At 47.8% G+C, this 23,771-nt stretch overlaps 1 non-coding gene and 1 pseudogene across 1 annotated transcript; both read left to right on the forward strand.

Moving 5' to 3' along the window:
- The first annotated feature begins 19,083 nt into the window (after positions 1-19,083).
- On the forward strand, positions 19,084-19,201 carry LOC144669878 (U6atac minor spliceosomal RNA; annotated as a pseudogene).
- A 6-nt stretch (positions 19,202-19,207) lies between these two features.
- On the forward strand, positions 19,208-19,280 carry trnak-uuu (transfer RNA lysine (anticodon UUU)). The gene has a single exon. It is a non-coding gene; the product is annotated as a tRNA-Lys (tRNA).
- Positions 19,281-23,771: the final 4,491 nt, after the last annotated feature.

The following is a 23,771-nucleotide window of genomic DNA, read 5'->3' on the forward strand; positions in this document are numbered from 1 at the left end:
CGTAGGTGCATCAAGGAGATCACAGATGCCCTCTGCAGCAAGGCTCCTCCCTATGTGAGGTTTACTCAATGAAGAAGACCAGATTCAATGGATTCGCAGCTATCTCAGGCCTCCCGGGAGTGCAGGGTGCAATCGACTGCACCCATGTGGCCTTAAGGGCTCCATGGCAGCAGCTCCTAATGTTATCAACCGTAAAGGCTTTCATTCCATGTGCAACTGGTCTGTGATCATCAGGTGCACATAATGTACCTTTGTGCCAGGTATCCTGGGAGCTGCTATGACTGCTAAATCCTGAGTCGCTCTCAGATATACAAAGGGCTTGAGCATCCATAGGGATGGCTGCTTGGGGATAAGGGGGTACCCACTGAAACGCTGGCTCATTGCAACTCTGTGTCAGCCTCAGAGTGCTTCGGAGGAGAGGTACAACGCAGTTCACAGCTCCACACAGTACCTAATCGAGCAGACCACTGGCATTCTGAAGATGTGCTTCTGATGTTTGGGCCGCTCAGGTGGGGCACTGCAGTACATTCCAGGTAGAGTATCCCACATCATCGCTGTGTGTTGCACCCTTCACAACCTGACGCTGCAAAGGGGAGATCCCTTGCCAGAGAGAGAAATGGAGGAGGATGAGAGCCCCTCGGAGGATGAAGATCAGGAGGGCCAGGGTCCAGAAGGGGGTGATAAGGATCAGCTTCCATGGGACAATGCCATCAAGGGAACACGGTGTGGGAGACTTGCCCGTGCCACTGGAATTGCTACCAGATACCAGGAGGAGTAAAGTGAAGGTTAGAAATGGCCACATTCCTCCTGTCCTTGAATGCCATTCCATCGCATTGAAAGGGACGCCCAACCAGTCACATCGAGAGCAAGTTCAGCATTCAGACTTGCACCTCCCAGCCTCATGGTTGACCCGGCCATGGTCCCTAAGAGGGTCAGCGGTGCCCCCTGTATACGCCCGCTCTGGGAAGCGAAAGTCGACACAACAGGGAACTGCAGAAACTTACCTGATGCAGTTATCACCACATTAGTGAGAAACTACAGCAGCTGGTGAGATGAGGACATGGTTGAGGATATCATACGCCTGTCCAGGTCTTGTCCTTTGGCACTACCACTGAGGAGACACAGCTGTCGCTAACCCCTCACGCCTGCTGAGCTGCCCTCACACAACGGTGTGTCACGAGGAAGAAGGGTCACAAGCGCATTAAGCACACGCTTCCAATAAAGATTTTAACACATCTCCATGACATCACACAAGGGTGCACAAACTATCTTCAGTGAGGCTGACATCACATGAATGTGAGTCTCACAAAGGGAGACTATCACTGAGCGGGAGGATGGCTGAACCTCGAAATAAAAGAGTTCATGTGCACATAAGCCCAACGCCAATCGTTCACATAAACATCAAGGGCATTTATGTCCCATGGGGCGGGCCGATCCAATTGGGCGTAAAATCGCACGAGATGACGTTGGGCGAGTGTCCAGACGTCATTGCGCTTTCACGCGATATTTCGCTTGGATCACGCACGCAAAAGTCGGAAGCGCGTCCGCCGACAATTAAGAGGCAATTAAGCCCATTGACGGCGCAATTGTCACCGATTTTTCGTTGGCTGACGTCCAACTTTACATTTGGCGGACGGGCGAATCGGCCAGGCGGCCTTTACATTTTCCATCAAACCTCATCCGCGGGCAGGAAGAAATCTCCGTTATGAAATAAAATAAAAATAAATACCTGTGGGCAACATTCCTATGAGGTACATTTTTAGGTGCGCGATTGCGATGCATGGAGATGTTTTTGCAGCTCTTTCAAGCTTTATTTCTTCGTTTGAAAGTCCGAGGCAGCTGTCCGTCTTCGGGGAGCTCTCTCGCGGCGCTCACCCGGGGTGACACCCCCTCTCCCCTCCCCCCAACCTCCCACCCCGGCAGCGCTGAGCTTTTCAACGCATGTTTCACACCAGCTGCCCGTTAACTGGCCGGCCAGCGTGAAGTCGCAGTTGGGGTCATTGCTGTCGGCAGTCCATTCCCTGATCGCGCGCCCGCCAAATGTAAAACTCAGGCCCAAACGTATTGCAAACAGGGCGATATTTTTACATTGATGTATGCCTGTGACCCAGAAGTGATTTCAATATTTCTTAATTTTCCAAACCCTTCCACTACGCCTGGGTGCAGCCCCGAGTTGCACAGCACAGCTGGAGGCAGCCTGTTGACCGCTTTGTCCCGTTGCCTGTGATGACCTTGGCAGATGTCCTCTGGTGGCCTGAGGCCTGGAGGGACCCAGCCTGCTAAGGGCCTCCTGCTCAGGGGCAGATGCGCCCTCCTTGGCCTGAGCAGCTGGGGTAGACGGGGGTCACAGGCAGAGGGGATTCTGAGCGGCTGGACTTCCTTAGAGTGTCCTGGGAGGAGGCCCCTGGGATGTCTGGCTGATGCTCGTCCTCACTGTGGATGCCTGAGGGTCCTTTCCTGACTCCTTGAGGAGAAGTCACACCTGGAGGAAGGTCAGGGTGCCTCTCCCCCGCCTCTGACCTAGAGACTGATGGTGCCCACCAGTGCGTGTGGCCACTCAGTCCAAGGCCGAGTGCAAATCCGGCAAAACCTGATGGACCAAGGTTTCCATGGTGGTCACCAGCCTTCCCGTGGTGACCTTGAGGCGCTCACATGTCGGGGTCACGACATTGGCTAGAATGCGGACAGTCTCCTCCCTCCTTCGCTCCAGTCTGCTGAGTGACCCTTGCACCTCTGCCTGATGTTCCGATGCCTGTCATTGCATCTCCAGCGTTGAGTTGCCGGCCACTCGCAGAGGCTCATTACCTGCTCACCTCCAGCAGCCCCCGGAGTGCCAGAGACCCGGGCTGCCCCTTCCTCCGACTGCTGTGGAGATGTGTCAGTGAGGTGCACTCCTGTAGGCGACCCCGAGCCTAATGGAGAGCTACGACCCACCGAGCTGTGTGCCTCTGCACCGGTGGAGGGTGAGGGTGAGCGCAGTGACACCTCTTCCTCGGTGTCTTCCTCAGCTTCCGCACCCGAGGTGGTCTCGAGGCTGGGGCTTATGTTGTCCCTCCTCGAGTGCCTTGCCCTGCTGGTGCCCATAAGAGAGGGAAGAGAGTTTCGGTTTGTGAGCAGGCAGGTTATAAGATTGCACGTCACGCACTGTGAACGTCCGGGTGTGATGAACGCATGGAGGTGCCATCGCACTAGGTTGCTGGGACAAGCTGGTCTCTCCTTCCCCACAGGGGCGACCCCTGTCCCCATCCCCCACAGCCAGCTTGGCGGCAACCTCCCTGAACAGGGTGAGGGGTACGCTGTGGGCCAGCCCTGCCCCCGCTCCACTTCCCGCCCCGGTCTGGGACCTCTCCCGGCTGTTGTGGGCCAGTTTGGATTGGATGAGAGGAAGGTGATGAGAAGGGATGGAGCAGCGGTTGGGAAAGATGCGTGCCCCCTATGTGTGGCGAACCCCTCCCCAGAAGGGCCTGAGGATGGGGGCGTGAGCGGCATGGTGGATGAGATGGTGGCGATGTGAACATTCCCATGAGACAATCAGTGGTGATTTGTGTCCCCTGCTAATGGTTGGGTGAGATCTCTGAAGGGAGTAGCCCTTTGAGTACACAATGCTGATAGTGGAGGGAGTTGGAAAGATGACTTACCCTGGTTGAGCGGATGAGATCATTCAGCCTCTTCCTGCACTGGATGGCGTTGAGGATGCAGTGTCCAGCCACGCTGACCTCCTCGGCTATGGCCTCCCAGACTATCGAGGTGAGGCTGGTGTGCTTCTGGGACCCGTCCCTGGGACTAAAGCACATCCCCACGTTGCCCTTCTCCTCTGGTCAAGGCCGTGAGGGCATCAGGGCAGAAGCGGAGTGCAGCCGCCTCCTCCTGGTTGGCAGGCGCCTCTGTGGTTCTCCTGGAGGCAGCTGGGCTGCAGGGAGTGAAGATGTGTTTAAATATGGCACCCCGACCTTCAAACCCGTCAGGACGAATCAGGTGATCCGGAGAGATAGCCACCTGCGCATAATTAATGAGCTTCCGAGCGCGGAATCGGATGCGAATACCCCCCCATTCCGACCAGCGGGAAAAACGCCGCAGAACGCCAGCCACGGCACTTAGTTTCAAAAACGGAAAATTCCGCCCATAGAAACTAGTGTCACCGATGCACGGATTCGAGATATAAAATATGCAACGGTGGGGATGTCTTCACCCATTTTTCCACCAGCGAGTCTCTATCCCCCTTCCTGAATTAGGGGAAGCAACGACACGGCTTCTGTTAATCTCGTTATCGCAAGACAAAACTCTTCCTCCTCTTAACACCAGTTACACAGCTGTTATATCAGAGACCTCCAAGTAGCTTGGTTACTGACCCTTTAACTGGAACATGGTTTATTGGTGTGTGAAGAGCTGTGTTTCCCCTGTGCCTGTCTCTGGCAGTCTGTTTACCTTGTGTCTGTCTGCTTTCGCCTCCCTTTCTCTAAGCCCCTGTCTATAAGTGTGAAAAGTTTTCTTTGATTCATTCGCAGGATGTGGGCGTCGCTGGCAAGTCCCGTGTCTGCTGCCCAACCCTCAGTGCCCTTGAGAAGGTGGTGGTAAGCCACCCTCTTGAATGGAACTGTGTGTCTCGTTTCAGGGGGGGGGCAGTTAAGAGTCGACCACATGGCTGTCGGCCTTGAGTCACCTATAGACCAGAGCAGGTACGAATAGACATTTCCTTCCCAAGAGAACACTAATGAATTCAGATGACTTTTACAACAATCTGGTAGTTTCACGACCACCATTACTGACATTAACTTTTTATTCTAGATTTATTTAATTAATTTTATTTAAACTCCACAGCTGCTAAAGTAGGATTTGAACTTACGTCTCTGGATCATTAATCTAGACCTTTGAATGCTACTGTTCCAGGGTGAATGTGTGTATCTGTGTGTGTTTATGTGTGAGTGTCTGGCAGTCTCTTTATCTTTGCTATGTCTGGTCTTTCTGTGTGTGTGTGTGTGTAGGTCTTCTTGGTCTATCTTTTTCTGTTTCTTTCTGTCATTAGATTTCTGTTTCTCCTTTCCTATTTGGTTTTATTTGTCTTGTTTCCTTTGCCATTGCATTTCATTCTCTCTCTCTCTCTCTGTCGCATTCTCTCCCCATTTGATTGTCTCAAATTCAAAACCTCTCACATTTTTTCCTCTGTATCTGTCTATTGCCTCTGGCTCTCTCTTTACTGTTTTCCTTTCTTTCAGAAGGGTAGGAGGGAACCAATGATGATACTGCAGCGCCTGGTAATTCAGATGGACCAAGACTGCAAGACGCTCAGATTGAACAGGCGGCCAATGCGTCCTATTGGCCAGGAAGCTATTGGCAATGAGAGAGGGTTGGAATCTGACCACCGCTCCCTCTGCCAACTGTGTAACCAGCAGCGGCACGGCCTCCACAGTGGCAACAGTCTACTAACTGAAACATGGAGCAGGCACTACTCGTGCAACTGCTGTCAGAGCTCCAGCTGATGTCAAGAGAGAGCTGTACCATTAATTGTTTTAGTTGGCAGATTGAATTGGAACTTTGCTCTATGGTCTGAATATTAACTTTGTGCTTTTAGTTGGCAGCCAGCACAGGTTCGGAGGGGACAGATGCTGCCTGACCCAACCTCCTGGACTTATCTTATCTTGATGTGACATTCCAAACGGGTGTTGGAAACACCAGTTGCAATGTATGCAAACTTCCCGAAATACTTCGATCAGGTTGCACATATAAGTGCCTGATGCACAGGCTTTTTTTGAAATTGGCTCTTGGGATGTGAGCGTTGCTGGCAAGGCCAGTGTTTGTTGCCCATCCCTGTCCTTTGAGAAGGTGGTGGTGAGCTGCCTTATTGAGCCGCTGCAGTCTATGTGGTGCAGGCACATCCACAGTGCTGTTAGGGAGGGAGTTCCCAGCAACAGTGAAGGTGATGTGGTTCTAAGTCAAAATCGTGTGTGACTTAGGGGGGAACTTGCAGGTGGTGATCTGCCCATGCATTTGCTGCCCTTGTTCTTCCGGGTGGTATCTGTTGCGGGTTCAGAAGGTGCTGTTGAAGGAGCCTTGGTGAGTTGCTGCAGCGCACCTTGTAGATGGTACACACTGCTGCCTCTGTGCACATGCAGTGAGAGGGGGTACGGTGGGGGTGAATGGTTAAGGTAGTGGATGGACTGCCAATCAAGTAGCTGCTGTGTCTCGGATGGTGTCGAGATTCTTGAGTGTTGTTAGAGCTGCACTCATTCTTGCAAGTGAAGAGTATTCCAACACACTCCTGGCTTGTGCTTGTAGAAGGCAAACAGGCCTTTGGGGAGTCAGGAGGTGGGTATTTAAAATTCTAATCCTTGCCCATGGCCTCTCTGTAACCCTCTCCAACCCTACAACACTCCACGATATCTGCGCAATTATGGCATCATGTGAATCGCTGATTTTTCTTCGTTTTACCATCCGTGCCATCAGCTGCCTAGATCCTGAGCTCTGGAGTCCTCTCTGAACTCCTCCGCCTCTGCCTTCTCCTTTATGATGCCCCTAAAAGTCCGCCCCTCTGACCGAGCTCGACCAAGGCATAGGGTTTCAAATCCGACTCCAAAGACTTGAGTACACAACCTAGGCTGACCATTCAGTACAGTACTGAGCGAGTGCTGTATTGTTCAAGGCATTATGAAGACAAATAAGATGTTAAACAGAAGGCCCATCTGCTCTCTCAGGTAGACGTAAAAAATCCCACGGTACTATTCAAAGAATTGCAGCAGAGTTCATCGGAGCACAGAATTTTTGAATGAGGCAGCACAGGAAGAGGCCATTCAGCCCATCGTGCCTGTGTGGGCTATCCAATTAATCCCACTCCCTTACTCTTTCCTCATAGCCCTGGGAATTTTCTCAGCAGTATCCAGGCCAACAAAGATCCCTTAACTAACACCAAAATAAAATAATGTGCTCACTTATTTAATTACTGCTTGTGGTGTTTGACTGCGCTCAAATTATTTACCATGTTTCCTGGATCATAACAGTAATTACGCTTCAGAAAGCAAATCATTGGCTGTAAAGAGCTTTGGGACGTCATGGGGTTGTGGATAGAGAGCTACAAATGCAAGCCTGCCTTTTTATTTAATCCTGACCAACGGACTGGTCATTCTATACCACATACTTTTAGCAAACAGCAATGAAATGATTGACCAGTCAATCTCCACTATTGATGACGTTGAGCGAAAGGCTTGCATTGATATAGCGTCTTTCATGACTGCCAGGTGTCTCAAAGCATTCTACAGCCAATGAAGTACTTTTTGAAGTGTAGTTATTGTTGTAATGTAAGAAACGCGGCAGCCAATTTGCGCACAGCAAGCTCCCGCAAACAGCAATGTGATAATGACACCAAAATAATCAGACATTTTGCGACGTTGGTTGATGGATAAATATTGGCCAGGACATGATGGAGAACTCCCCTGCTCTTCTTGGGAATAGTGCGATGGGATCTTTTACAGATGGCGCCTCGATTATTGTCTGATCCAAAGGACTGCACCGCACTCCACTTGATTTTTGGGCTTGAGCCCTGGAGTGGGACTTGAACCCATTATCTCGGGACTCGGAGGCAAAATGCTCACCAACTGAGCCGCTGTTGGCTGAAGCCAGAAAGCTAGTTGGCGGGTCTGGAGACCTCCACTCTGCGTAGTGCCAGCCTAGGTAACATCCACTGCCAATCCAAACGTTATCTTCCTTGCCACTCCGACCCACATAGCAGTTGCTCCAGACAAAACATACAACGTCCGCAAAATGAGCCACACTACCAATTTAATGAGGTGTTACACAACTGGAAGGTTTGTTTTCTTGGCTGCTTTAGAGTTTCAGATAGCATCATAAATCACCAAAGCTTTCCTCTCGCAGTTTATGATAATCCTGCGATTAGATTACAGCTTTCAACCCTCTCCCTGGTGGCTGTTTTTAAAGTAATAAATACTTCACTGCATCTCAAGAGTAAGAAAGTAAAACTGCCGTGGCTTAACAGTGAGGAGAGCTGGAGTCCTTTCGTGCTGAGGTGGGTGGGTGGGGGTGGGGGAGGGGGTTTTGGTGGGGTGGGGGTTTGGTTGTGGATGTGAGGGGAAGTTGAATTGGATTCATGCCGAACCGAGTCTCTGAGCAAACAAAAGCGGGTCTTCCAGGTATTGTCATTTTGGTTTTTTTTTTAAATTGTTGTGTTTATTTTGTGGAGGTTTGACCCTCCATGCGAAACGCGAGCTTCTGACCCTGTGGAAAATGAGAACCAGTTCCGAGAATTTGCTGCGGCTTGACTTCCCTTGGAGCAGCTCGCCGCGAGGTTTTCAGGGTCCAGCGTGCCACCATTACTGGGGTTACGTCGGGAAGTCGTCTCCGGGTTGGTTGTAGGGGTGCCAAAATTCTCGCCCCTGTTGCCCCAGTTCCCTCCAAGGCCGAGGTCCCCGTCCCTATCTCTACAACGTGCACCAGCCCTTCGACCTTCCACGGTCACTGCATTCCTGGAATTCTGTCTCCTTTACGCAATCCTCTAATTCCTTTGCCCCACCATTGCCAGCGGAGCCTTCAGCTGTCTAGGCCCTAAGCTCTGGAATTTCCTCTCTAAGCCTTTCCGCCCCCTCCCTCCTTCTTTAAGACACTCCTTAAAACCTGTCTCTTTGACCAAGGTCTCGGTCATTTTTTTTCTCTTCACATCACCTCATGTGACTCACCATCAGGTTTCTGCTGATAATGCTCCTTGGGAAGCTTTACTACATTATTCCCAGCAGGAAAAAATAGTAAAAACTGGGAAATAAGAGTACTGGTCTGAACTGATCTTGTATACCTTAAAATGGAACACCAGTAAAAACTGGGAAATAAGAGTACTGGTCTGAACTGGTCTTGTATACCTTAAAATGGAACACCAGTAAAAACTGGGAAATGAGAGTACTGGTCTGAACTGGTCTTGTATACCTTAAAATGGAACACCAGTAAAAACTGGGAAATAAGAGTACTGGTCCGAACTGTTTTTTTCCTTCTGGCTTGAGACCATATAAATGTCAGCTTTTGCTCCTCTGGTCGACCGTAGCTCAATTGGGAGCCGTCTCACTGCAAAGTTTGTAGTTTCTGGCTACACGTCCCACTCCAAGATTTAAGCACAAAAATTGAAGGATGCCACTCCAGTGTGGCACTGCTGGGATATTGGAGGTGCCATCGTTCAGATGAGGCATTAAAGCTGTGGCCCTGCTTAACTGGGTGGATGGAAAAGATCCCAGGGCACTCCAAGAAAAGCAGGTGAGTTATCCCTGGTGCCCTGGTCAATGTTAATCCCTCAATGAACATTGCAACATTTGGTCAAATTGTTGGAGATTGCTTTGTCCAAATTGGGTGCCATGTTTCCTACATTACAACAGTGACAACACTTCGGAAAGTACTTCATTGAGATGATCGGTGGCCGTGAATTCAAAGTTTTTTTTTTTGGTTAGGACTTTTCAAAAAGTCTCAGTCACAAATGCCCAGTGTGCCACACAGACTGGCAATGACCCAGGTTCAGTTCCTGGTCCATGGTGAATAAGTTAAATCCTTCCGTGTTAGGCAACTATGATTCACCTCAGTGTCACTTGCCTGGGAATGGAGTGTCAACTATTATGGTGGCTCCTGATCGATGTTCAGTGACCGTTGCTGGAAAGTCAGACTGGCAGACAGGAAGGGCATTGAGTTTGGCTATGATGCCTCCACAGTTGGTTAGCCACTGACACTCTGCAGACTTGTGAATGAGAATTGACCAATCAGGCAAGGTGGACAAGACTGTGGCCATTGGCCTGGACTTCACCTTGTTCTGAATGGGGTGAGAGAGAAAGTGAGAGCAGAGTTTTTTTATTCTTTCACGGGATATGGGCATCACTGGCAAGGCCAGCATTTGTTGCCCATCCCTGATTGCCTTAGAACTGAGTGGCTTGCTAGGCCATTTCAGAGGGCAGTTAAGAGTTAACCACATTGCTGTGGGTCTGGAGTCACACGTAGGCCAGACTGGGTAAGGGTGACAGATTCCCTCCCCTAAAGGGGCATTAACCAGATAGGCTTTCACTACAAATAAATGATGGTTTCACCGTCACCAAGACTAGCTTTTGATTCCTGATTTTATTGATTGGATTTAAATTCCACTAGCTGCCATTTGAACCCATATCCCCAGAGCATTAGTCTAGGTGCCTGCAGTGACATTGCCACTATACCATTACCCCCACATTGGGTGAGCAAAGAAAATGTGGGTAAGGAAATTGCGCAGAGCATGCCCATGACCTAATCCTTAATATATACTTGTTGTGCAATTTTAAAAGGAAATCCATTACTCAGGGATATAATTATCATAGAACGGAACACTGCCCTGCCATAATGATAGATCTATTCATTTTACACTAAACACTGCAGGACCTGTACTGCTATCACTGGGTACAGTAGTTTTGTGACTGTGTTACTAGGCTGGCGATCCAGGGACCTGAACTAGTGATAATAAAAGCAAAATACCGCGGATGCTGGAGACCTGAAGTAAAAACAGAAAATGCTGGAAAAACTCAGCGGGTCCGGCAGCCTCTGTGGAGAGAGAGAAACAGAGTTAACGTTTCAATATGGCTCTTCTTCGGAACTTGAACCGATGACCCGGCAAAGTGCGTGTTCCCATCCCACAAAGACAGCTGGAGTTTTTAAACTTGGATAATTAAATAAATCTGGAATCAAATGTGTAAATATCTGCTTCATCAATGTTAATCCTGCCTGATCCGGCCTTTATGTGATCGGGGTGGCGACAGTGGCACAGTGATAATGTCACGAGCCATATAATTCAGTGGTCCAGACTAAAGCTCTGGAGACATGGGTTCAAATTCCACTACAGCAGCTGGTTGAATTTAAATTAAATTTAATAAAATCTGGAACTGAAAAGCTGGTCTCTGTGACCGTGACCCCATCGGCTTCACGAATGCCCCTCCTCCCTTTAAGGAGGGAATCTGCTGTCCTTACCTGGTCTGGCCTACATGTGACCCCAGCACCACAGCAATGTGGTTGACTCTTAACTGACCCTCTGAAATGGCCGAGCAAGCCAGTCTAGGGCAATCAGGGATGGGCAACAAATGCTGACCTAGCTAGTGACGCCCACATCCCATCAAAGAATAAAGGAGGAAAAAAATAGCTGAACAGCCATGCAGTTCAATGCCTTCTGAAGTCACCTAGCAAGCCATTCAATTGGATCGAAAACCACCATGACAAATGACAAGCTGTGTATACCCCACGGTGGCTTACCACCATCTTATCAAGGGTAGGGATGGGCAATGAATGTTAACTCTGCGAGTGGAGCCCATGTCCTGTCAAGGAATAAATAGAAAATCACTGGCATGTATTACTTCATTTATAAACCAGGGGCGACTATGATGCCAGTAATCACAAGAAAGGGGGCAATTCCCTCGATATGTAGGGTCATAAGAATTAGGAGCAGAGGTAAACAATTGGGCCCTTCAAGCCTGCTCCGCCATTTGATAAGATCAAGGCTGATCTGGTTGTGGTCTCAACTCCACATTCATTTCTGTCCCCATGACCCTTGACCCCCTTGTCTATCAAAAATCTACCTAACTCAACCTTGAATAAATTCAATGACCCAGCCTCCACTGCTCTCTGGGGAAGAGAATTCCACAGACTAATGACCCTCTGAGAGAAAAAAATTCTCCCTAACTCTGTCTTAAAAGGGAGACCTCCTCTTCTTAAACTGTGTCCCCTAGTTCTCTCTCCCACATGAGGAAACGCCCTCTCAAGTCCCCTCAGGATCATGTTTCAATAAGATCGCCTCTCGTTCTTCTAAACTCCAATTGGTATAGGTCCCAACTTGTTCAACCTTTCTTCACCTGATAAGCCCCTCATCCCAGGAATGAGTCGCCTGAACCTTCTCTGAACTGTTCCTAATGCAATTATGTCCTTTGTCAAATAAGGAGACCAAAACTGTACAAAATATTCTAGATTTGGTCTCACCAGGTACAGCTGCAATAAAACTCCCCTACTTTTATATTCCATTCCCCTTGCAATAAACGCCAACATTCCATTGGCCATCTTACTCACTTGCTGTACCTGCAAACTAACTTTTTGTGATTCATGTACCAGGACACCCAGATCCCCTGCACCGCAGAGCTTCGCGATCTCTCTTTATTTAAATTGTATGCTGCTTTTCTTCCTGCCAAAGTGGACAAGCTCACATTTTCCCACAATATACTCCATTTGCCAATATTTTTCCCTCTCACTTAACCTATCTACATTCCTTTGCAGCCTCTCTACCTCCTCTTGACAACTTACTTTCCTACCTATCTTGGTGTCATCAGCAAGTTTAGCTAACATACTTTCGGTCCCTTCATCCAAGTCTTTGATGTAGGTTGTGAATAATTGGGGCCCCGGCACTGATCCCTGTGGCACTCCACAGGTGTACACAGCTTGCCAACCTGAAAAAGACCCATTGATCCCTATTCTTTGTTTTTTTTTTGGTTAGCTAGCTAATCCTTTATCCACAGGTTACCCTCTACACCACATATACGTATCTTGGCTGTACACTTCTGGTGTAGCATCTTATCAAATGCCTTTTGGAAATCCAGATATATCAGGACAATCCCTCCCCACTTAGAATCTACTGAAATGTTCATGTGAGGTCCTTCCCTAACTTCTAAATCAGAGACTCTAGGCTACATCCCCCTGCCTGCATAGATTTCGCTTACCTCCAATAGCCCTACCTCTGCTCCCACAGGTATACAATGAGGGTAATTTTAGCGTGTTCATGTACCACCATTAATTTATTGCATCCTCCTTCTGTGGGTTTCTAATCTATACTCAATGCATATTGTATGCTATAAAGGATGGTGCAGGGAAAGGCCACACAGCTAATCCCAAAGATCAAAGGTCTGATTTATGAGAAAAGACTGGAAAAAAACTAAGGTTTTGAACCTAGAAAGGAATTAATCATAACGTCCTACAGATAAAGAGGTAAAATGGACAAGGTACACCTTCCACCTGAGGTCTTATGGCATAGTGGTAATGTCCCTGCCTCCAGGCCAAAAACTCCAGGTTCAGGTCCCACTCCAGGACTTGGTGATCACAGAAAGTACACACATAACAAGGCCAAACAAGTTGATTATCTGCCTGTAAACCCTTCCACTCTGCCTGATGGCAGGTGATAAAAGTAGGAGAGTTTCCTGGTCTGCCATACTGCTGAAGGCAATGGCAAACCACTGCAGTACTTTACCAAGCATAATCATGGACCAATCCATGATTGCCAATGTCTTCTTAGGGCATGGTAGGGAGGAGACCTTCTACATGGTATGAGAATTGCATTAAGTTCACAGCACAAAAACAGGCCATTCAGCCCAACAAATCTATGGTGCCTCCTCTCACTCTAGGCCAGCATTTGTTGCCCATCCCTAATTGCCCTTGAACTGAGTGGCTTGCTGGGCCATTTCAGAGAGCAGTTAAGAGTCAACCACATTGCTGTGGGTCTGGAGCCACATGTAGGCCAGAGCAGGTAAGATGACTATTAAGGATATTAGTGAACCAGAGGGGTTCACTAATGGTCACCATCACTGAGACTACTCCAAGATTTATTAATTGAATTTAAAAGCTGCCATTGTGGGATTTGAACTCACATCCCAAGGGCATTAGTTCTAGGTTATTAGCTCAGTGACACTGCCACTGTGCCACCACCTTCCCCAGTTCTACATGCTAACCACCCTCCACATAGAGACGTTTCTCCTGAGTTCCTAACTGGATTTAATTAGCGACTATCATATGTTTTAGGCCACCCTAGTTTTGGAACCTCCTCAAGCAGAAGTCTTGACATCTTACATCTTCTCTGTATCTATCCTATCAAATCCCTTCATAAGTTTGAAGGTCCCTATTGCGTCACCCCCTTAACCTTCTCTTTTCTAGAGAAAAGAGGGTCAGCCTGTTCAGTCTTTCCTGATGGTTGTGACCTCTCAGTTCCAGTATCAGGTATGTTAAAATAGCCAAGGATGAGGCTGAAAGAAACTGAGGACTCTAGTCGGCTAAACGTGTCAAAGGAATGCAGAGCAGAAATAGTCAAAGTCCAATGGGCTGTTGAACTACATCGGCCAAAACAGCAGGTTGAAAGTCAGAGGGTTTGTTGATCAAATTTTTTGGGGCTCAGGTTAGACTATACCTTGAATACACAACAATCTCTGGCTGCCAATATAGATGTTCTCACCCCGCTGGCTGTGCAGCAAAGCGCCACAAAATTGACGCTCGGTGTCGTTCACAGAGATTTGATCTTCTCATCTGGACAGGAGGCACCCAAGAGGTGGTTAGAGAGCTTTACAGCACAGAAGGAGACCATTCGGCCCATCATGCGTATAGCAGCTCTTCAAAAGAGGTGTCTAATTTAGTCGCTCACCCCAGCTTTTTGGTCTTTTAGCAAGACAGAAGGTGGGTTATGGTATAGATAAAATTAATCCAGAGCAATCGTTTATGTTAAAGTTTGGAAAGGTGAGTGAGATTTACCTTGATGTAGCACCCTTCACAATGGCAGAATGTTCCAAAGTGCATTACAACCAATGAGGTGTTTTTGAAGTGTAGTCATTGTTACAATGTAGGTAAGTTTGGAAGCAGAACAAGGGGCTGCAGATTCAACTTAGTAAAAAGGAAACTTCTAAACTGTTAATTCTGTGCAGCGAGTAACATGGAATAAACCACCAGGAAAAGTAATGGAGGCAAAAAAAAAACCCTGCAAACATTTAAGAAACAATTGAATGCTAATATTGGGGGGAGGGTTACAATCTCATTGAATGGATGGGCAAATGGCCACCTTCTTTCCCAAAACTACAGAATTATTACAGAACAGGAGGAGGCCATTCAGCCCGTCATGTCCGCACCAGCTCTCCGAATGAGCGATGCGCCATATCCCATTCCCTAGCCTTCTCCCTGAAACCCTGCACATTCTTCCTTTTCAGGTAATAATCCAATTCTCTCGTGAACGCCTCGATTGAGCCTGCCTCCACCACACACACTCCCAGGCAGCGCATTCCAGATCCTAACCACTCGCTGCGTGAAAAAAAAAATGCTCATAATTTCCCTTGTGACTTACTCCCAAGTAGGCACAACTCATTATCAAGCTCCGAAACTTGGCTCCAGAAGACCATGTCAAATGAGGGTAGAGCGTATGCTTGTTTGATGTCTGGTGTTCGAAAACAATTCCTTTCCTTCATAATGTTTCCTATTTCCAGAGGTGGAGCTCCACACATGAAGGAATATTGGGCTGCTGAGTCAGGAAGGAAGAACAAAAGGAGGTCAGGGCTGAGGGAAGCCAATTTGTTAATGACTTTTCAGCAAAAACAATTAACTTTTATTTCAATTCGACCTTTAACTGTAGGTTGTACGGCCGCCATTAATCCTCTAACTGGCATGGTGCAGTTAGTTTATAAACAGCCCGTGAGTAGGAATGCCTCTGTAAAGGTAATATTTGCTTTGGCAAAGTTTGTGCCTCTATAAAACCTAATGGAAAGCTGCTAATTTATGGCAATGGTTTAGGCCGGGAATCCTTCATTATAGCTGCTATTCTTAGGCAGTGCGGTGTTAATTTTCCTTCCTGCTGTCTGCTAGCTCAGACTGCCAGAGTTACATGCCTCTTGCAATCTACTGGGTGTCTGCTGTTAAAATGGTTTTAGCCTTCAGGCATTTTACTTTACAGGTTAATTTGGTGCATGTCAAGGGAAGCAATCTCCATACTTTAGGATTAAAAGTTTGTCCTTTCCATTAATTGTCCGCTTCAAAGCAAGTCTCCCAGCATGGGTTAGGTGGGCAGGGAGAAATTCGTTAGCCTCTCCCATGGCAATATGGCTGAGCCTCAGAAGAAGCTTCCCTCCCTTGTACCAACACAACGCTGGCACCTTCCCTCCCTTACACCAACACACTCTGGCACCTTCCCTCCCTTACACCAACACAACGCTGGCACCTTCCCTCCCTTGTACCAACACAACGCTGGCACCTTCCCTCCCTTACACCAACACAACGCTGGCACCTTCCCTCCCTTGTACCAACACAACGCTGGCACCTTCCCTCCCTTACACCAACACAACGCTGGCACCTTCCCCCCCTTACACCAACACAATGTTGGCACCTTCCCCCCCTTACACCAACACAACGCTGGCACCTTCCCCCCCTTACACCAACACAACTCTGGCACCTTCCCTCCCTTGTACCAACACAACGCTGGCACCTTCCCTCCCTTACACCAACACAACGCTGGCACCTTCCCCCCCTTACACCAACACAATGTTGGCACCTTCCCCCCCTTACACCAACACAACGCTGGCACCTTCCCCCCCTTACACCAACACAACTCTGGCACCTTCCCTCCCTTGTACCAACACAACGCTGGCACCTTCCCTCCCTTACACCAACACAACGCTGGCACCTTCCCACCAGCCATTCTTATGTCATCTGTTGCCTTTTCCTTCATCATCCATGGGTTATTATCCTGATGTTCCTCTGCTTCCCGCTGCCATGGCAGCACCATCGCAGTGGTTCAGGGTGAAGGCTTTCGGGAAGGGCAAGAAAGACCTGCCTTGCCAGCAAAGCCCACATTCTCTACCCCAGAGAGTGTTGGCTGCTCCAATGTTGTATACAATTAAGGCTGGGATAGACAGATTTTTGGTCTCTCAGGGAATCAATGGATGGGGGGGAGTGGGCAGGAAAATGGAGTTGAAGCCCAAAATCAGCCATGATCATATTGAATGGCGGAGCAGGCTCGATGGGCCGTGTGGTCTACTCCCGCTCCTTGTGATCTTGTACCTCAAGAGCAAACTTGAAAACAAATTGGTGTCCTATTATGAGTTGCTTTACGTTGTGGATTCATGCCCTGAGCTAACCTTTCAGATCGATCTTTATTGGATAATTTAAATAATCACTTTTTAAGAACCTGCACTGGAGGCAGTTCGGGAAAGGTTCATTAGGTTGATTCCTGGGATGAAGGAGTTGTTTTGTGCCACTTCCTGTGACAGAACCGCCTCCCACAGAAGTTACCTCTGATCGAACCACGGCTGATGGTGGGGCCTTAAGCAGGGCTTTGACCGAAATACTTTATTTCATGGAGGATTCAGATTGCAGTGACAATTCTGACCTCGGCATTTGCTCAGGGAAGGGTTCATGTGTGAGTCTATGCAGTGGGGGTGTCTTCGCCCCAGCAGTTGAAAAGTTAAATATTTCCAGAGTGTTTGGAGAATGTCTGAACTGTAAACATTTAAGTTAATGTCATGATCCAAATACTCACCACAATGGCTCTTGACCAACAACTGTAAACTCATCTTAACTCTCAGAGCCTTGGAATTATTTTGGTCATATTGCTGCCTCTTTAGTGCCAGTGCTTTGTCATCTTTCTTTCACATGTTAAACTTTTTTGGATTCCCTCGCACTCTGTTCCCTTTACCACCTCCTTCCCCCTTACCTGCCTGATGCCCTCAAAAGTTAACTAGCTACAGGCTGGATGGGAAGTGAGTGGGTCGAGGATTTCGTGGCCCATTTACAGAGCCAGCCTGCCGCAGTTCTTTGTATGAATCCAGCTTTATCCCTTTTTTGTTTTCCACGCATACCGGCTACATTTTCAGGAGGAAACAGGAAAAGGGCTCTGCTCAAGGAACAATAGATCATTTATCTTAATGGAGGAGACTCCACACTGCCTTGTCTTTGAAGACTCCTTGAAACACATCGATACCATCATGCCAGGAGTCAGGCAAGGAAACGGTTCCAATACTGGAAGCATGGAGGTTGAGCCAAAATTTCTGCACTGGTTTTTGCAGATGGAGTCTTGCCATCGGTACATCTTAACGACAAAGTGGCTATTGATCCGTCAAGGAAACAACAGTGAAACTTGGATTGTTACAGGCTGATCTGATCTTGTATACCTACACGTGGATCTCCAGTAATAGTGGTGCCAATGCTACTATTTTTTTTTGACAACTTGAACTGGCTTTTCCTTCTGGGTGTTCTGTCTATGAAGGTGGAGTCACAATAAAACAGTCCTGTTAGGGTACATTTAAAGTGAGGACCTCACCTTGAGGAGCTCGTAAAAAGGGAGTCTTGCCTTAGCAATCCCTTAAAGGGGAAGTCTTTTTATCATTGTCGCTTTTAAAGAGGCTCATCAGAACAGTTCTTTTGAAAAGAGCTCCCACAGCGCTACTAGGTAGGGAGTTCCAGGATTTTGACCCAGCAATGATAAAGAAATGGTGATTATGCAACCACGGCACCTAACTTAGGGGAGAATGTAGAGGTGCTGGTGCTCCCATGCATCTGCTGCCCTTGTTCTTCTAGGTGGTAGAGATCAAAGGTTTAGGAGGTGCTGAAGGGACATCTTTCTGAGTTACTGCAGCGTATACGAAAGACAATACACACTGCAACTACAGTAGGCCTGTGGTGGAAGGACTAAATGTTGAAGGTGGTGGATGGGGAGCCGATTAAGCAGGTTGCTTTGTCCTGGATGGTATCAAGCTTCTTGCTGGAGCTGAATTCATCCAGGCAAGTGGGGAATATTCCCTCACACTCCTGACTTGTGCATTGTAGATGATGGGGAGTCGGGGGTTGATCCACTCCCTGCTTCTGACCTGCTCTAGAGTGGTGGGAATTCAATGAGAATAATGCTTTTACCTTCACTTGCCTCGATGAGTGTAGCCACAACAACACTCAAGCTGCTCAACTCCACCCAGCATAAAGCAGTCCACTTGATCGGCATGCCAACCGCCCACTCCATCCACGCCATGGTAGAAGGTGTGTACCATCTACGATACCTTCTGCAGCAACTCACCAAGGCCCTTTCGACAACACCTTCCAAACCCACAACCTCTGCCCACCTAGAGAGAAAAGGGCAGGAAATGTATAGAAACCACCACCAACTGCAAGTTTTCCCCCAATCCTGGCTCAGAAATATTTCCCTTTACCTCCATCATGGCTGAGTCAGAATCTGGGACCCCCTCACCTAGCAACACTGCTGAAGAAGCTTCACCCACATGGACTGCAGCAGCTCATGGAGGCCGCTCACCACCACCTTCTCAAGGGAAATTAAGGATGGGCAATAAATGCAAGCCTCCTCAAGAACGAATGCTTATAGAAGTGCCATATAGAATGATCTACTCCCCTTGATAAGGATGGAAGGGGCCCTAGTGGCCTTACAGCACACAAATGGTTAAGGCATTGCCATCTACTTAGTGGCATCTAACCATGCTTTTTTTTAAGAGCCTGGATAGCTCAGTCAGTAAAGCATCAGACTTTTAATCTGAGGGTCCAGGGTTCAAGTCCCTGTTCAGGTTCTTGTTTTGACCTAAATCCAGAAATCATGAGCAATTAATTCCAATTTTCTGTGGCTCCAGGAATGGAAAGGACCGAAACTGGAAGCAGCTCCCAGAGCCTAAATCCCAAAATTCCAGCAACAGTCCTGCCATCCCAGGAATCAGTCTGGTAAACCTTCGCTGCACTCCCTCTATAGTAAGAACATCCTTCCTCAGACCCCGGAAGTATCGAAGGTCGGCCTTGGGATCGCTGTGTGTGTGCGCAAAAGTGACGTGTTGCTCGCGAAAAAAACCAACATATGCTCCATATAATGAAAAAATACAAGAGCAAATCTATCAGAGATGATCAAGGATAGTAAATAAACGTTCCTTAAATCAAAAAAAAATCTATTTTTCAGCATGACAATTGAACTGCACTTTGCCCTCATAGCACCAGATGCTCTTAACAAATGAGCATACATAAGTAGGAATTAAATCGGATATAAGGCACAGAAGCAGGCCACTCGGCCCAATCAGTCCATGCTGGTGTTCATGTTGCACTCAAGCCTCCACCCATCTAAATCTATCATTGTAACCCTCTATTCCCTTCTCCCTCATATGCTTGTCTAGCTTCCCCTTAAATGCGTCCATACAATTTGGTTTGACCATCCACAGTGGTAGCAAGTTCCACATCCTCACCCCTCCTTTGGGTAAAAACATTTCTTTTCCATTGGATTTCATGGTGGCTACTTGTACATGTTATACGACCTCTCGCAAAGGGAGCTGTTCAGTCAGGAGTCTTCTCAGGCCTTAAATAAACATCGCGAGGAAGAGGAAATCACAGATCAAAGTTGTTCCCTCACCTATAAAAGGCATTTTAAGACGTGAGATGGCTTAGAGTTGCCTATTGGACAATCTTAGGAGAGACAGTGCAAGGGATGTTTCCCGGGGCGGGCAGGGGTATAGGGGAGGGTGTTTAAGACGGAAACAAAAACAAAAATACCTGGAAAAACGCAGCAGGTCTGGCAGCATCGGTGGAGAGGAGCACAGTTGACGTTTCGAGTCCGCATGACTCTTCAACAGAACTAATTAAAAATAGAGAAGGGGTGAAATATAAGCTGGGAGGGTGGGGGGGGGGGTGGTGGGGACAAGAAGAGCTAGGTAGAGGGCCAGTGATAGGTGGAGATAACCAAAAGATGTCACAGACAAAAGGACAAAGGGGTGTTGAAGGTGGTGATATTATCTAAATGGAATTTGCTAATTAAGGGTAGAAAGCAGGACGAGCAAGGTACAGATAGCCCTAGTGGGGGTGGGGTGAAGGAATCGAAAAAGGCTAAAAGGTAGAGATAAAACAATGGATGGAAATACATTTAAAAATAATGGAAATAGGTGGGAAAAGAAAAATCTATATAAATTATTGGAAAAAACAAAAAGGAGGGGGAAAATCGGAACGGGGGTGGGGATGGAGGAGAGAGTTCATGATCTAAAGTTGTTGAACTCAATATTCAGTCCGGAAGGCTGTAAAGTGCCTAGTCGGAGGATGAGGTGCTGTTCCTCCAGTTTGCATTGAGCTTCACTGGAACAATGCAGCAAGCTAAGAACAGACATGTGGGTATGAGAGCAGGGTGGAGTGTTGAAATGGCAAGCGACAGGGAGGTCTGGGTAATGCTTGCGGACAGACCAAAAGTGTTCTGCAAAGCGGTCACCCAGTCTGCGTTTGGCTCTCCAATGTAGAGGAAACCGCATTGGGAGCAACGAATGTAGTAGACTAAGTTGAAGGAAGTGCAAGTGAAATGCTGCTTCACTTGAAAGGAGTGTTTGGGCCCTTGGACGGTGAGGAGAGGGGAAGTGAAGGGGCAGCTGTTGCATCTTCTGCGGTTGCATGGGGAGGTGCCGTGGGAGGGGGTTGAGGCGTAGGGGGTGATTTTTGTTTTTGTTTCTGTTTTGGATTTCCAGCATCCGCAGTTCTTTGCCTTTATCCCTGTGTTTAAGACGGATGCTTGTGCCTTCAGTGCAGATATATGATAGTGAACAGGCCTTGTTAATTGAATCTCCCTTGCTGCAGAAGGAAAGGTTCATCAATGACCCTGTTCAGGCAAACCAAACACATGCCATATGTCTGTCTGTGGCCAGATGGAACAGTAATGTTGGCAGTGGTGGGGGGTGGGTGGGGAATCCCAAAACTAACCACTCTCAGCCCATTCCCTGAGGTTGTGGGGGGAGGGGAGGAGATCTGTGTCGATTGTAATTGCAGAATTACATGGAACCATAGAATTTTACAACAAAGAAACAGGCTATTGGACCCAAATAACCCAAGCTGCTGTTTTCTTTATCAGCCATATACTTGCCTAATTTCATCAACCTATCCCTCTATTCCTTTCTCCCTCATGTAAGTAACTAGCCTGAAACATTTTGCTGGGTAAGGTTTGGATGAACAATTTAAAATGGCGTAAAAGCAAACCTCCCTTTAGCCTACTTCTCTTTAGCTCTGAAGCAGTCGTGCGGACTCGAAACGTTCACTCTCTTTCACTCTCCACAGATGCTGCCAGACCTGCTGAGCTCGTCCAGCATTTTCTGTTTTAATTAAAATGGTGTCGTTAATTAAGGGTCGGTCAGGTTCCGAGAAAGTCTATCCAAGCCCGTACCCATCCTGGCTGAATGCATGCATGAGCTGTCTCATTGGGCAATCTGCTCCTGAGTTGTTCCAGGAAAGCTCAGTCCAAGAGTGGGAATATGTTTCTGGGAGCAATTTGTGACATTTCCAAGAACTTGCGATTCTATAAACAGAAACTGTGATTAAACAGAACTGTAAAATGAGCCCTGTCAAAAGCCTGTGTACTCTCCAAGTCTGCTGAAGCTCAGAGGCACGCCCAGAAAGGATACAAGAAAAAGCTTGTTAACTATCCCTGCCTTGTGTGTCGCGTCCAACCTCTCCCTCCCTCTCTCTCTCTCTCTGTCACACCCTTTTTCATCTCCCTCCATTCCATTGAAACTACTGTGGTCACTGATAGAAACATAGAAAAGCTGAGGTGCAGAAAGAGGCCATTCAGCCCATCATGCCTGTGCCAGCCAGAAAAAGATGACCCTCTGAAGTTGCCCCTCCCTCGATCCTCCTTAGTATCAAGCGCGCCCTCTTACATATTATTCTGCCAACCTGCATCCCTCCCAGTGTTAAAACAACATGAAGAATAACAACTTACTTTTATATGGCACCCTTAATGGAGTAAAACACACAAAGGTGCTTCACAGGAGCATTGTAAAACAAAATATGACCCTGAGACACAGGTCAGATGGCCAAAAGCTTGGTCAAGGTGGGTTTTAAGAACTGAACTAGCCATATAAGTACTGTGGCTACGAGAGCAAGTCAGAGGCTAGGAATCCTGTGACGAGTAACTCACCTCCTGACTTCCCAAAGCCTGTCCACCATCTACAAGGCACAAGTCAGGAGTGTGATGGAATACTCTCCTCTTGCCTGGATGAGTGCAGCTCCCACAACACTCAAGAAGCTTGACACCATCCAGGACAAAGCATCCCACTTGATTGGCACCACATCTACAAACATTCACTCCCTCCACCATTGATGCACAGTAGCAGCAGTGTGTACCATCTACAAGATGCACTGCAGGAATTCACCAGACCTCCTTCAACAGCACCTTCCAAACCCATGACCACTACCACCTAGAAGGACAAGGGCAGCAGATTCATGGGAACACCACCACCTGGAAGTTCCCCTCCAAGCCACTCACCATCCTAACTTGGAAATATAACGCCGTTCCTTCACTGTCGCTGGGTCAAAAACCTGGAACTCCCTCCCTAACAGCACTGTGGGTGTACCTACACCACATGGACTGCAGTGGTTCAAGAAGGCGGCTCACCCCCACCTTCTCAAGGGGCAACTAGGGATGGGTAATAAATGCTGGCCCAGCCAGTGATGCCCACATCCCATGAATGAATTTTTTTAAAGTGTCAGAAAGGAGGAAAGTGAGGTAAAGAGGTGAAGAGCTTTAAGGAGATTATTCCTGAGCTTGGGGCCTTGACGACTGAGGGGGTGGCCCCTAAAGGCGGGGTGATTAAAATCAGCCGTACTCAAGAGGCCAGAATTAGAGGAGCGCAGGTATCTCAGAGGGTTGCGGTGTTAGAGGAGGTTAGAGATAGGGCGGGGCGAGGCAATGGAGAGATTTGAAAATTTTATGAGAATTTTACAGTCAAAATATTGCTAGACCAGAGGCCAATGTAGGTCAGTGAACATTGAGGTGAAAGATGAAAGAGACTAGCTGCAAGTTAAGATTTGGACAGCCAAGTTTAGGATGACCTCAAGTTTACAAAGGGTCGGGTGTGCGAGATCAGTCAGGAGTGCATTGGGATGGTCAAGTCTACAGGTAACACATTGTCCTTCAGAACCCCAAAATCATTTCCCTTGGTCTCCAGCTCCTCGTTAAATCTACATCCATTTAAAACAAGAGTACAGCTTAATTTCATCGTACGTTGCCTTAACCCATTGTCCCCTACTCTTTCCGATCTAGGGGATGCAGC

Source organism: Cetorhinus maximus, chromosome 29 (assembly GCF_964194155.1).
Source record: "Cetorhinus maximus chromosome 29, sCetMax3.hap1.1, whole genome shotgun sequence".
Lineage (NCBI taxonomy): Eukaryota > Metazoa > Chordata > Chondrichthyes > Lamniformes > Cetorhinidae > Cetorhinus > Cetorhinus maximus.